The sequence below is a fragment of the Rhineura floridana genome, chromosome 6 (genome assembly GCF_030035675.1).
Source record: "Rhineura floridana isolate rRhiFlo1 chromosome 6, rRhiFlo1.hap2, whole genome shotgun sequence".
NCBI lineage: Eukaryota > Metazoa > Chordata > Lepidosauria > Squamata > Rhineuridae > Rhineura > Rhineura floridana.
Genome location: NC_084485.1, coordinates 63,526,483 through 63,540,794, shown reverse-complemented (window position 1 = coordinate 63,540,794; position 14,312 = coordinate 63,526,483). Strand labels below are relative to the sequence as shown.

General features: G+C 42.2%; 1 protein-coding gene and 1 long non-coding RNA gene across 2 annotated transcripts in view; one reads left to right on the top strand and one right to left on the bottom strand.

Annotated features, from left to right (window-relative positions):
* The window catches only part of LOC133387401 (uncharacterized), a 31,060-nt gene extending 17,660 nt beyond the window's left edge, over nt 1-13,400 (bottom strand). The window contains exon 1 of the long non-coding RNA XR_009763470.1: nt 13,359-13,400. This is a non-coding gene — a long non-coding RNA (uncharacterized LOC133387401). The remainder of the gene's footprint in view (nt 1-13,358) is intronic.
* Nucleotides 13,401-14,002: 602 nt separating this feature from the next.
* The window catches only part of CR1 (complement C3b/C4b receptor 1 (Knops blood group)), a 296,948-nt gene continuing 296,638 nt past the window's right edge, over nt 14,003-14,312 (top strand). Inside the window, exon 1 of the mRNA XM_061630611.1 lies at nt 14,003-14,181. The gene's annotated coding sequence lies outside the window, so the exon portion shown is untranslated. The remainder of the gene's footprint in view (nt 14,182-14,312) is intronic.

The window sequence follows — 14,312 nt, the reverse complement described above, 5'->3', positions numbered from 1 at the left end:
CTGTTGTCGTGGCTATGATCAGTGCATTCCTTCTCTTCCCCAAGAAGCAAGAGACCAAAATAAAGATAACAAATGTAAACAGTATTGTTTTCATCATGTGAAACACTCCTACAATCAGGTGGGCACACAACACACTGTACTGCCTAATACTACTTCAGTAGATAGAGCTAAGTTAGTGGCATTGCCAACCTCTCAACCATGCAAATTCATGCAGAAATCGCTTGTGCAGTCGAAGAGCTGTAACCCATTACCACCACCATCACCACTGTGAACAGCAACACAGCCTTTTGCAAACTTCTCCCCTTATGAACTACAGATGCCAATTCTCGCTGCGTTAGTCAAGAGACACAGGGAAATGGAAGGGGAAAGGGGCCACCACCGCCCAGGGAAGGAGAGCCATCTGCTGCTGCTATCTGCCTGCCTGCCTACCTGCTGCTGCTGCTCGGCTACCACCACCGCCTTCTCCCTGTTGGACTTCTGCTCTGCAGGTGTCACGCCTCGCAGGAAAGGCCCCCCAGGCACTTAGCCAGTTGTTGCTGATATCGTCCACCTGTCCCTTCCCTGGAGGGGATACATATGCTGGATGGCTGAGGTGGCTCCTGCTTTCTGGATTGCCTGGCTTTTTGCAGGTCTTGAGTCATGTGCCTGGGAGAGAGGACTCAGAGCCAAGTGGTGTAGCGACGAGTAGAGGGAGATATGGTGTTCTGAGGAGGACTTGCCAGGTAAGGGGAACATGGCCTAGGCAGTTAATGACTGTGCCTTGTTCTGATCCTCGCCACACCCGCAGATTTGTTGGTTGCCCTATCAGCCAGCTCTCAGGCCTCTGGATGCTGCTCCTAAATGCCAGATCGGTGCATAATAAGATCTCCCTCATTCACGATTTAATTATGGATGAGGCAGCTGATCTGGCATGTATAACCAAGACCTGAGTGGGTGAGCAGGGAGGAGTCAGTCTCTCCCAGCTATGCCTGCCAGGGCACCTGGTTCAGGATCAGGGTAGACCTGAGGGTCGGGGAGGGGGGTTGCTGTGGTCTATAGGAGCTCCATCTTCCTCTGCAAGCACCCAGTCCATGTGACTACTGGTCTAGAGTGTTTGCACCTTGTGTTGGGTCAGTGGGACAGACTGGGGATTCCATTGGTGTGCTGCCCACCCCACTGCCCAACAGACTCCCTAGCTGAGCTGACGGAGGTGGTATTGGGTGTACTGTTGAGATCCCCCAGATGGTTGGTCCTGCGGGATGTTGTCAGGACCCTTCCTATCAGAATCCCACCTCAGGTGCCACCTGCTAGGATCCCGCCTGTGGTCACCACCTTGTCACGGTCCCACCTCAGGGTCCTGGTCTTTAAACAGTTCTCTCACCAGCTCTAGCAAAGACCTCTCAAGATCCCACTGCTAGGCACCACCACCAGACACTCCCTGTAAAACAATGTTGCCTTGAGACTGTGCCTTACTTTCCTCCTGGCTTATTGCTCCTTTGTGTCTGCAGGCCACTTTGTGTCTACTTTGCAGGCCACAACCCCCCTGTATCTTTGTGCCTATAAAGAATACAGCCCTGGATTGCTCTGGATACCTGATAATGTTACACTATCTCTTCACCACTGCCACCATTGATACTGTTTCCCAACCTTGGTATATGCCCCGCCCACCCTTCTAGTCCATGTAAACCCAGCCAAGGATCAGGTGTTAGGTAAACCAAGAAATATTTATTTATATACACGGAATAACAAGATTACTTAAAGGTATTGTCAACAAGCATGTGGTTTCATAAGATGTGTTACTCTTTATGTTTCTAGTCATCAATAACCTGCCTCACTACCCACGTAATCCAATCCACCCTCCAAAACCCAGAACCAACCAACTCCTAAACCCACCAACTAAAACCAACCAAATGAACCCCCTCTCAACTGTCATCCTCTCATTTATACCTTCAGACCCTCAAGCGCTCAGACAATCATAATACAACATGCATCAACATTCCAACCCATGTAGTCCCCCCTCTCACTCAGTCCAGTTACCTCATTTACTCTAATAAACCCATACTTACCATATTTACAGTATTATAAATACAAGGGCATCACAGATGTCAACATCCATGCCGAGGCCACCTTACCCGGGGCGGCTCAGGATTTCATGGTCTCCATGACAATCATGGGACTGTCCCAATATGCCATTGACCCAACACATGTAGCAGGGCATACTCTAGACTTGGTTTTTGCAACTGGACATGGAGATGGTGATCTGAATGTGGGGGGCTTACATCAGTCCCTCTGTCATGGACAGATCACTGCTTGCTGAAGTTTAGACTTACAATGGCTTTTCCCCTCTGCAAGGGTGGGGGACCTATTAAGTTGGTCCACCCCCAGAGACTAATGGATCCGGATGGTTTCCAAAGGGCTCTGGGGAGTTTTCCGGCTGATAGGGCTGGCGCTCCTGTTGAAACCCCGGTTGAACTGTGGAATACGAAAATGACCCGGGTGGTTTACATGATTGCTCCTGAGCGCCCTCTCCTGTGTAGAGCTCATACGGCTCCATGGTATATCCCAGAGCTGAGAGCGATGAAACAATATAGGAGACGGCTTGAGTGCAGATGGAGGCGAACTCCTGGTGGATGAAATTACACACTGGTAAGTGACTATGGTAAGCTGTATTTAGGGGCAGTGAGGGCAGCAAAAAAACAAGATTTTGCTGCCACTATCAAATCACCAATCTGCCTCCAAGTGGAGCTCTTCAGAATTGTCCGGGGTCTATTACATGTTGGCTGAAAGGACATGGTAGAACCATCTGAGGCCCACTGTAATGAATTAGCTAGGCACTTCCAGGATAAAATCTTTAGCATCCGCCAGAACTTTGACTCCAGTGTTATAGCAGGTGAATCAAGCGTGGAATCCAGAGCACAGCCTTGTCCCGATTTCTTGGATGAGTTTCAGTTGGTACAGATTGAGGACATTCACAAGGTGCTTGGACAGGTTCATGCAACCACTTCTGTGCAGGATCCTTGCCCTTCTTGGCTAATAAAAGATAGCAGATGGAACAGCCGGCTGGGCCAGAGAAGTGATTAATGCCTCTCTGCGAGAGGGGGTGGTCCCTGGCTGCCTGAAAGAGGCAGTAGTGAGACCACTCCTGAAGAGATTCTCCCTGGACCAAGAAAATCTTAATAACTATAGGCCGGTGGCAAATGTTCCATTCCTGGGCAAGGTCCTTGAACGAGTGGTGGCAAGCCAGCTTCAGACACTCTTGGATGAGACTGATTATCTGGGTCCATTTCAGTCAGGTTTCAGGCCTAGTTTTGGCATGGAAACAGCCTTGGTCACCCTGTATGATGACCTCTTTTGGGAGAGAGACAGGGGGACTGTGACTCTGTTGATTCTCCTTGATCTCTCAGCAGCTTTTGATACCATCGACCAGGGTATTCTTCTGGGAAGACTGGCTGAGTTGGGAGGGACTGCATGGCTGTGTTCCACTCCTACTTGGCGGGTCGGCTCCAGAAGGTGGTGCTTGGGGGAACATTGCTCAGCACCCTGGACTCTCCAGTATGGGGTTCCACAGGGGTCAGTTCTGTCCCCCATGCTGTTTAACATCTACATGAAACTGTTGGGTGTGGTCATTCGGAGATTTGGAGTGCATTGTCATCAGTATGCTGATGACAACGCAGCTCTATTTCTCCTTTTCATCTTCTTCAGGTGAGGCTGTCAATGTGCTGAACCGGTGCCTGGCTGTGACAATGGACTGGATGAGGGCTAATAAACTGAGGCTCTATCCAGACAAGACTGAGATGCTGCTAGTGGGTGGTTCTTCTGACCGGATGGTGGATGTCCAACCTGTCCTGGATGGGGTTGCACTCCCCCTGAAGGAGCAGGTTTGTAGCTTAGGTGTTCTCCTAGAACCATATCTGTCACTTGAGGCTCAGGTAGCCTCGTTGGCACAGAGTGCCTTCTACCAACTTTGGTTGGTGGCCCAGCTATGCCTCTATCTGGACAGGGATAACCTGGCTTCACTGGTCCATGCTCTGGTAACCTCCAAGTTAGATTACTGCAATGCACTCTATGTGGGGCTGCCTTTGAAGACGGTTCAAAAACTGCAGCTTGTGCAAACTGCAGTGGCCAGATTGGTAACAGGGACCAGACGGTTTGAACATATAAAACCGATTCTGACCTGCTTGCATTGGCTGCCTGTATGTTTCCGAGCTCGATTCAAGGTGCTGGTTTTAATTTAGAAAGCCTTACATGGCTTGGGACCACAATACCTTTTGGAATGTCTCTCCCAACACGAACCCACCCGTACACTACGCTCAACATCCAAGGCCCTCCTCCAGGTGCCTCCTTGGAGGGAAGCTGGGAGTTTGGCAACAAGGGAGAGGGCCATCTCAGTGGTGGTCCCCAAATTATGGAATGATGTTTGTGATGAGGTGTGCCTGGCGCCAACACTGTTATCTTTTTGGCGCCAGGTCAAGACTTTCCTCTTCTCCCAGGCATTTTAGCATGTGTTTTTAAATGGCTTTTTAAAAATGTGTTTTTACATTTGTATATTTGTTTTTAATGTTTTTAATTGTTGTAAACTGCCCAGAGAGCTTCGGCTATGTGGCAGCAAACAAATGCAATAAATAAATAAATAAATAAATAAAAAGCGAGCTAAGATGCACCAGGACAAACCAGTTTGAGGAGGTTTAGTACACACTCCACTTTTGCACCTCTTTTGCTCTAAAATCAGATTTCCTACTATTTTTGAGGTCAGAAGCATCCCAAACCCTGAGATTTTGGGGGCAGGCCCTAGTGATGTCATAGGGGCATACCTGAGTGATGTCATGGGGGCAGGCCTGAGTGATGTCATCAAGCATGATACATTAGCATCATGCTGGGTTCCTGCTGGGAGGAAAAGTGGGATATAAATCAAATAATAAATAAATAAGCATCAACCACAGTTGATTGGTGCATAAAATTCAAACAAAAACATTTCTCTGATTAGAAATTATGATAGAAATCTTAGCTAAAAGATGGAGCCTAGGTAGGGAATATTTAATCTTGCCTCCTTGCTTCTGGCAAGGGTTTAAGTGCCCTCAGGCCAGGCCAGTCACCAGAAGGCCATTGTAGGAAGAAGGGAGACTAGTATTGTGGAGATGTTAGATGGGAGTATTCAGGAGTAAAGATGGATGCCCCCAAAGGCTGCAATTCTAAACACACTAAGCCCCATAGAACTCAATAGAATTTACAACCTCAGTAAATATAATTTGGATTGTGTTGTTGGTAAAGCTTGACCAGGGATCCTCTGCAAAGATATATCCATATCCAAGTAGGGTTGGCAACCCCTGCCTGGAATGCCCTGCCCCTACATTTTAACATGGCTGCTCCAAATTTCTTTTCAGATTTGACCCTTCATTTCAGAAAGAGGTCTGAGAAATGAGAAATAGTAAGAAGATTCTCTACTTTTTTGTGTTTCTTCTGTGGGCTGCTATAAACTCACTTTGACAGCCAACCCAATTCCAGGGAATAATAATTGACAGAGACAAAACACACATGGTTTGGGCTACCTTCATAGGCAGCAGCTTGGGAACAACAACAATTGCAGCCACGCTGCCCAGTATGTGAATTCTCTTTTGCCACTATTGGGCAAGAAACAAACCATTATGTAGCCAACAAGGTGCATCATCAGTGGGTTTAAGGGGATTGAGCTGAATGCATGGAACCACAGTTGTTGCTTCTATGGAGGTAAGGGAGTGATGTTAGAGGTAAATGAAATGCAAAGAGAAAAAGAAAAAGACAGTGATGATTTCCTAAATGCAATACTGTACCAACCACAACAAGATTCCTATGAATAGGGTGGAAAATTCAGCATCCAACAACCAGTCAGGATTCCTAACCAAAAACTAAAACTAAAAAAATCATGGCAGCCAGTTAGCCAAGGTCACAGAAATCCTCATGCAGCACAACCTGACTCGGGGGCTGCAGTTAGTGCAGAATGCTGCAGCACGATTGCTGACATCAGTGAGACCCTATCAGCACACAATACCTCTGCTCTGAAATCTGCACTGGTTGCTGATTTGCTACTAGGCCAAGTTCAAGATGTGCCTTCCGTGTTATGGGTGCCACATAGTACTTGTTCTGCTATTGTAAGAAATCAGTCCTTTAGTGTGGCAGCACCTATGCTTTGGAACTCCCTACCTATCAACATTAGCAGGTGTCTTCATTGTCCTCTTTTTGGTACCTGCTAAAACATTTTTGTTTAGGCAAGCCTACCCAGGCATGTAGAAGCTATTATGTTTTTATCTTTTTTTAACTCATTGTTGGATTTATTCTATTGAATATTTTTAAATACCTGTCTTTAACTGTTTTTGCCATTAATTTTATTGTTTTAATTCCTTCTGTAAAAGGCTTTGAGTTTTTTTACAATAAAGTGGGTATATAAATGTAATTAAAATACATACATGAATTTTAGAATCATTGTGGCCCTTGAGTCTCTTTCCATTTTTAGGAACAAAGGAATCTCCATTTGGTGCTATCTAGCTGAGTACTGTACTGATGACATGGACTAGCTATGGTTCTCCAGGATTTCAGGCAATAGTCTTTCAGAAATTGAATTTTGGACTGTTGCATCCAAAGCATATGCCCTACCATCAAGCTACAACCTTTCCCCTGTTTAAAAATTATCTTTTAAAATTGTTCTTTTCAATTCATTAATGAATGCACATCATGCCTAGTGCAGATCCACACCATTCATTTAAAGCACATTCAACACATATTTGAAGCACATAAGTGACACCATAGAATCATGGGAACTGTAGTTTGTTAAGGGTGGTAGGAACTATAACTGTGAAGGGGAAACTACACTTCCCAGGATTCTTTAGGCGAAGTCATGTGCTTTAAATGCAAGTTGGATGTGCTTTAAATGTATTGTGTGGATCTACTTCATAAACTTTGCCTGCATGTAAATCGTTTTAATTCATTTTTTAAAAATGGAAATGAACTGTGAAGTTTACTGGGTGACCATGAGCTACTCACCATCTCTCAGCCTAATCTGCCCCTCAGGATTAAAACAACAGAAGAGAACCATGAACACCCGAAGGAAGAAGGGCACACTGAAAATGTGGAGGAAGTAATACTATACAACCATAGTGTGAAATCAGATATCAGAACATAGTATAAAGAAATATTTATATACACATGACTATCAAATATGTTTATTATTTACATGACCTATAAAGATATTTATAGTGCTCATGACTATCAAATATGTTTATTATTAACACAAGCTATAAAGATATTTATAGTGCAATCCTACATTTGTTTACTCAGAAGCAAGTCCCAATGTATTCAGTGTCTCTCTCTCTCTCTCTCTCTCTCTCTCACACACACACACACACACACACACACACACACACAGAGGAGATGTAAAATTACATACACGCCATATAATAGTTTATTGTCCAAACTAATTGGCCAATGCAGAACATTTAAAAAAAAATAAAATCAGTATTAGTTTCTTACATAATAAAAGCAGTGATACTTATGTAAGCCCTGCCTTATTGCTTTAAAAAATAGGATTGGAGGATGAGAGAAAGATTTACAACACAAACACAATTCTTTGCTATGTTCACTCAACAGTCAATTTACAGCACAGTTCTAACCATGTCTACTCAAAAGTACATCCTATTGAATTCAATGGGGCTTACGCTGGATATGTAGGATTAGCATTAGAACTTTACTCCCAGAAAAGCCAGTACTGGATTAAAGCTTAATATTGGGAAGGTTTTCAAAACAGTGCCCTCTTCAACAGCCCAGGAAAATTTAAACTTGTTTGACTCCTGCACACAAGAGAGAAAAAGACTGAAAGCTTACTCAATTGATGAGATTTTCAGAAAAGCAGGAAAAAACATTTTCTGACTTGCAAAGAGCTCTAGTTACTGTCTCGTCAATCACAACCCTGACCTCACTACAAACCTGAAAGGGTGGAATTACAGCAGCCAGCTGTGAGCTCATTTAACTGAAGTTGTGGGGGGGCTGATGTTTTGGTGTATATCTTGGGAACCACACCACCTAGAAACTTTTTTTTTTAATGAAAGCCGAGAGTCTGGAGATTAAGGTGACTCAGAGAGTACTCCAAAAAATGGAGTCTCTGGACAAAAACTGGACATCTGGCAACCCTAGATTGCATCATCCTTTCCCCATCCCCCAACATAAGCCCAATGCTTGTTATCTCCAAATACAAATTTTGTTTTAAAAGTGGGTTAGAATTAATAAATAACCAAGAAAAAAAGCATCACATGCCATTCTGTAGTCCAAAGTATTATGTAAGAGTTGTACATTATAGTGTGAACACTCCCAGAATACCCAGTGATTCTTTGAACTAGCTCAGAAGCAGTAATACCATAATTACTTCCCTCTCCATTTAGTAAAATACAAAACCACCAATAATAAAGCAGAGGTGTCATAAAATAGGAAGTACTATACGTTGTCATAACTTACAGGATGATCTGACTCCATAGTACTGCTAGCCAATCTGATTGTGCATCCTGTCATTTGAATTGTACAGCTGATTTAGCCATTTTGTCTATTAAATAACGAATATAAGAACCTTGCTTGCAAAGGTCACAAAGCAGAGTGATCCTTAACATTTTATTCATGTTACCTTTTATATGTTATTGCTCAGCAAATGATAACAAATAACATCTAATCCCTTCTGGCATGAATGATTCCATCCAAATTAGCTAACTATACAGCAAGTTTCAAAATAAGAGCATCTGGTGGTAAGGGCTGGCTACCTTTCTCTCTGTGTTCCCATGACATAAGCAAACAGAACTGCTGTCCTGATATCACTCTGCTGCCTCACTTCTTTCAATGGCTAGATGATGGCCATTCCCAGCTAACAGCCCCACAAAGGTAAGGTGACAAAATGGGCCAATAAAGTTTGATCTATAAAACCGCTGGCTGGTGTTTGGGTCCTTGTTCTGAGCAACTTGTTCAGATACAGAATGAGCTGTCTTCCAACCCATTCATGTGACAATAACAACATAGATGGTTAGCTATATTACTATGACTATTCAATGGTAACTTACATACACGCACACAAACACACATAGTACAAATACAAAGTTGAAATAACAAAAGAGATCAATGACTGATTTAATTGTACTTGTTTGTATCTGTTCCAGAGTTTGACAAAGGTGCTATTATTCTGGTTGTATGTATTTTTTTTATTTTGCCATCTGTTTGTCTTGGTTCTCTTCTACTAAGCTACCCTCTCGTGAGGAAGATCTGTGCTTCACAAGGGAGTTTTGTTGTGAGATAAGCAGACTGTATTTTGCTACTATCAGATGACTCCAGACATATTTGAGTTCAGGGTGGAGCTTATATGCATGTGACAAATTGAACTATCTAACAGATCGCATACAACACAAATGATAAGATTTGGAGTAGATTGACCATTGCGATCATTTTTGCAATGGCACAAGTAATGCGTCAGATGGACAACTTCAAGTTTCAGTGGGAGGGGAAGTCATTTCAGTGGGAGGACTGCAAATTCCATAATGCATGAAATTTTCACAGATATTTTTTCAGTAAGTTTTTAAGCTTGTTCTTGGGGTCAAACCGGACCTGTCAGGAGTTGTTTATTTGCATATTTTCATCAAAGATATACACAGGTGAGCAGTATCTTCCCCCTTTCTTGTTTCCCAGCAAAATCTTAAGGTACTTTTCTTCCAGCCTCATTTCAATACTGAAAGTGGCTTGCTTGGGGAGAAAAATATCAAAAGCAATGGAATACAAAGAAGAAGAGCAGAAAAAGAAGAGAATTTGTGTTTTTTTAATGCTAAAACTAGATTATACCCATCCCTTACTCCACCCTGCTATACACATTAACAGAGCAGACATTTGAAAAATGGACCCCATCAGGTTCACTTTGAATTTTGAATAAACATGGCAAAAAGAAAAAAGTAGTATATTTTAAGAGCATGCGATATGGCTTCTTTGTACCTCAAAAAATTGACAGCAGTATTGTCAGCGTAGATCAAATGGTTTCTGTCTTACTTTTTAACAGAAAGGGGTCAGATAGGTTTTTTTGCAGAAAGATTGCAGAAGTATACCTAATCCAAATAGGAGCCTTCAAATAACAATTGTAAGAAACAAAAGCTATGCTCGGAATGTGGGCCCTCACCTTTGATTGTGCAGACAGCAAGTTCCTCCTTCAGGTTATTTAAAATTTAAACTGGGGACTGAAATAATTCACGCTTTCCATTTTTTTTAAATCAACCATCTAAGGTGATAATAAGAATTAATGGATATTACTCTAGACCTATTATGATATCTAAAAAGACAAAACAAGGCTGTTCCCTGCCCCCTCTATTATTTGTCCTAACTTTGGAGCCACTGGCACATTAATCGCCAACACTAATATTAAAGAACCCATAATAAAGGGGGAGGAGCACCTGATTAACTTATCTGATCCCTTGGTGAAGACCCCATACTTGAAGCAGGAGCTGGAGCAGTACAAAAAAGTGCCTGGAATTCAGATCAGTTATGCTGATAACATTCAACTCTCTCTCTGTCAGTCCCCCTGCCCACAAATTCAAAATGTGATTAGGCAAGAACTGAAAGTGCCTTAGTCCCAAGCAATTTCAGTATCTGGAGGTTAATGTCACAAAAACCTTACATAAACTATACTAGGCTAAAGACCTAAAGACCCACTTTTTAAAATAATGGCGAAAGCTTAACCTTTCTATTCTGGGGAAAATAGCAGCAATTAAGATGCTTTTGCAACCAATAATGCTTTCTATCCTCCAAGTTTTGCCAATTTATATATAAAAATACTACAGGCTTGGCAGAAAAAGGTAGAGGCAGCGGGGTGGAAAGCTTGAATCAAAAAGAGCTATTTGTATAAAGTAAAAAGAGAGGAAGGAGGGAGATTCCTTAATATCCATGCTTACTATGAGGCAAACTGCCTCAGACAAATCCTTTTGTTAGATGAAGAATAACCCTGGGTGGACATTGAAAACAATGATTTTGATGGAATACCTGCAACAGCAGCCTTTTTTCTCAGTAAAAACTTGAAAAAACTAGACTGGGTTTGTGGCCACTTTTTGAAAACCACAATTCTGGTATTTAAATCAAAGATGAAACATTTCGTTTCTGTCCAATCACCTCTTTTTTACCATCCACATTTTTATAGTAAAAGTAGATCACAAAGAATCTTGAGATGGTTCACAAAATGGCTCTATAGACTTTTTGATTTTTATAATAACAAACAGCCAAGGATGGAGCAAGAGATGCATGAACTTTTAGAACAAGCACATATATGGTTGGACCTATGGCAGATTAGCTCTTTTAATATGAAAGATTTCACTAAACAACAAGCGTACATACAGGTTTGACTTAAGTATCTATGAAGATGGTCTCAGCCCGAATCCAAAATCTGCACTAAAAACAATATTTAGATGGGACTATACTCCACTCTATCTTTGTTATACGAACCTGGTTTTCTTCACAATGCTGGTGTTGTGAACAAATTAAAGGCACATTTTAAGTGCCATCTAGTGGCAGAATTTTGGGAAATGGTTATTTCAGGAAATAAATTCAATCCTCATTCCAATACCTTCTCTAGTATTGCTGGGTATCTGGGATGGATCAACTGAAAATGGGACAGACAGGGCTGGTTTAGGTTGTCTTAGTAGCAATGGTTACACCTACAAATCAGAAAATTTTGTGGAAGTGACTAAAGAGGCTTGGTTTGATTAAAAAAATGGTTTATTGCCATGTAGGAAAAATTAACCCAAAAAATTAAGACAGAGCCTGGGAGACCAGGGTTCAAATCCCCACACAGCCATGAAGCTCACTGGGTGACCTTGGGCCAGTCACTGCCTCTCAGCCTCAGAGGAAGGCAATGGTGAACCACCTCTGAATACTGCTTACCATGAAAACCCTATTCATAGGGTCGCAATAAGTCAGAATCAACTTGAAGGCAGTCCATTTCCATTTACAAGCATGTGGCAGACCTTTATCTTGTTTATAAATAATGATGACAATAATCCCAGTGAAATATGCTAATATTTTAATGCCTGACAATCTTTTTTTTGAACTTATAACAAAGTTTTTACTATGTAAATATAAAAAGAGAAATAATAATATGCCTTTGGTTAATATATGATAGGAAGTGTTATCCTCAAACCTTCTGTGTTTGCTCTCTTGTTTAAGTTTGTATTACTTTGTATTTTTTTAATACAAACAGATAATGTAACATGCTTCTAAAGGATGTAGATTGATAGATATATGGAAAAGTAGATACATATTGGAACAGAAATGATAATGTCCTTTTTTTCACTGTTTTTCTTTAATAAAGATTAATTTTAAAAACATTGCAAAAAGAAAAAAAGCAGTATGTTTTCAGAGCATGTGGTATGGCTTCTTTTTTATACTTGAAAAAATTGATAGGAATATTGTCAAAATAGATGAAATGGTTTCTGTTCCACCTTTTTACAGAAAGGGATTGTGCTTTATATCTACCATTCTACATCTTGATTCCATTACATCTTAAACTTCACTACTGAGACATAAACAAATAGTCTTTATAACAACTAATGTGTTTCACAAAACATGTCTAGAATCTTTTATTTGTTTTGTTTGTATTAGTTTACTGGGGGGGTTCTGCCCCCCTGCTCACTTCGCTCGCCAGCCCCCATCCCAAACACACACACACACACATCAGGCACCCCCAAACACACATGCATGCATGCACGCACACACACACACACACACAGGGACTCTGAAACACACACACTAGCAAATGTGCCCCTCCCAGCACTCCACTCCACTCACCACCACCACCCATTGCAATTCCCTCCAGTGGCTCCTGGTGCTGGCATGCGCTGCCCACCACTGGCTTGCTAATGCTCCCCACCTGTTCCTTCACTACAATGCTGCCCCTGCTGCTGTCTCACACCACTGCTTCCCCCTCAACAAACAGCGCCACTGCGAAGCTGCACACAGTGCACCTAGCCCACCTCCCCACCTAGGACATTTATGTGTCTTCCAGCACCACCACCTTCCCCAGCCATCAGTTTGCCTTCCCCTGTCCCCGGCCACTTGCCTGCTTGCTGTATCAGGTCTTTGCAGCCTGATGTAGCACAGGTTGTAATTAACAGAATTACTGTACACTCTGTTCCCCTTCAGTTCTCTCCAGTTCATGGGTGTGTCATTTATGCAATCTGAAAATTCTGGTAATTGTTTTTTGGAAGAATTCTTGCCTGTACTATGTAATATATGCAAGCTGTGTCATAGAATAAGCACATCAGTTTTTCCTTATTCTCTCTCTGTTTGCTATATTATCCACTTAGCTGTATCGTTTAGGATCTGGTCCTTCAAATGTCTTTACTTACAAAAACTGTGCAGAATATGGGGTGTAGCAGCTCTGTCCTTCTGACCTGCTATCCAGACTGGTCCTAGCCTCTGCCACCTTTAACAGAAATATCTCTGCACACACACACAAATATCTCTGCACACACACACACACACACAAACCAGGTCCATAACACCCAACAAAGTAGATCTTTTTTATCACAGACCTGAATCAGCCTTACTGAAACTTATTTCAATCTTACCATTTAGCCACAGTGCTTGTGCATGGGACACAATCCACATGACCACTCTCACAGATATTCATAGGAGTTTTGTCTGACAACTATTATATGCTTATAATGCACCTAACATTTTCTAACCATTGTACAGATATTAAAAGACAATCCATATCTACAAACACAATGCAAAGAAGAAAAGAAATAGGGAGGGGAAAAGAAAGTATAGAAGCAGGTGCTTCCTCACTACCAATTAGGGTTGCCAGGTTCAGGGCCTGAGACTGATCCTGTATCTTTAGGAGAAGAGAAAGTCAGTCGAGTGCAGGTGTTCTTGCAACCCTGTAATGGGAAAAACCACAAGGTGGAATTCTCCCTTCCCCCTGCACAACTTTTAAAGATACAGAAGACCTCTTGGTTGCCAGGCCCGGCCTCCTAAAGATACAAGATCAGTCTCAGGCCATGAACCTGGCAACCCTACTACCAATGGAAGGGTGCAGGAAAGGTGGGTCTCCTCATCATATTGTTCAAAGACCAGTTTCTTGCACACAGATGACTAATTGTTTTTGCAGCAATCCCTATTAATTTCAATCCAAATGGCAGCTTCCCTCGTTGTAGCTCTAAGCAGAAGGTAAGTACTGCAAGAATGAAGTACCAACTCTGTTTTGTAAACTTTGTATTCCAAGCTATAATGATTTGCAGGCAATTTCTATGGAATTGTTAAGGGGTACTGCTTGTTTTATTTTTGTGCTAACCTAGTCT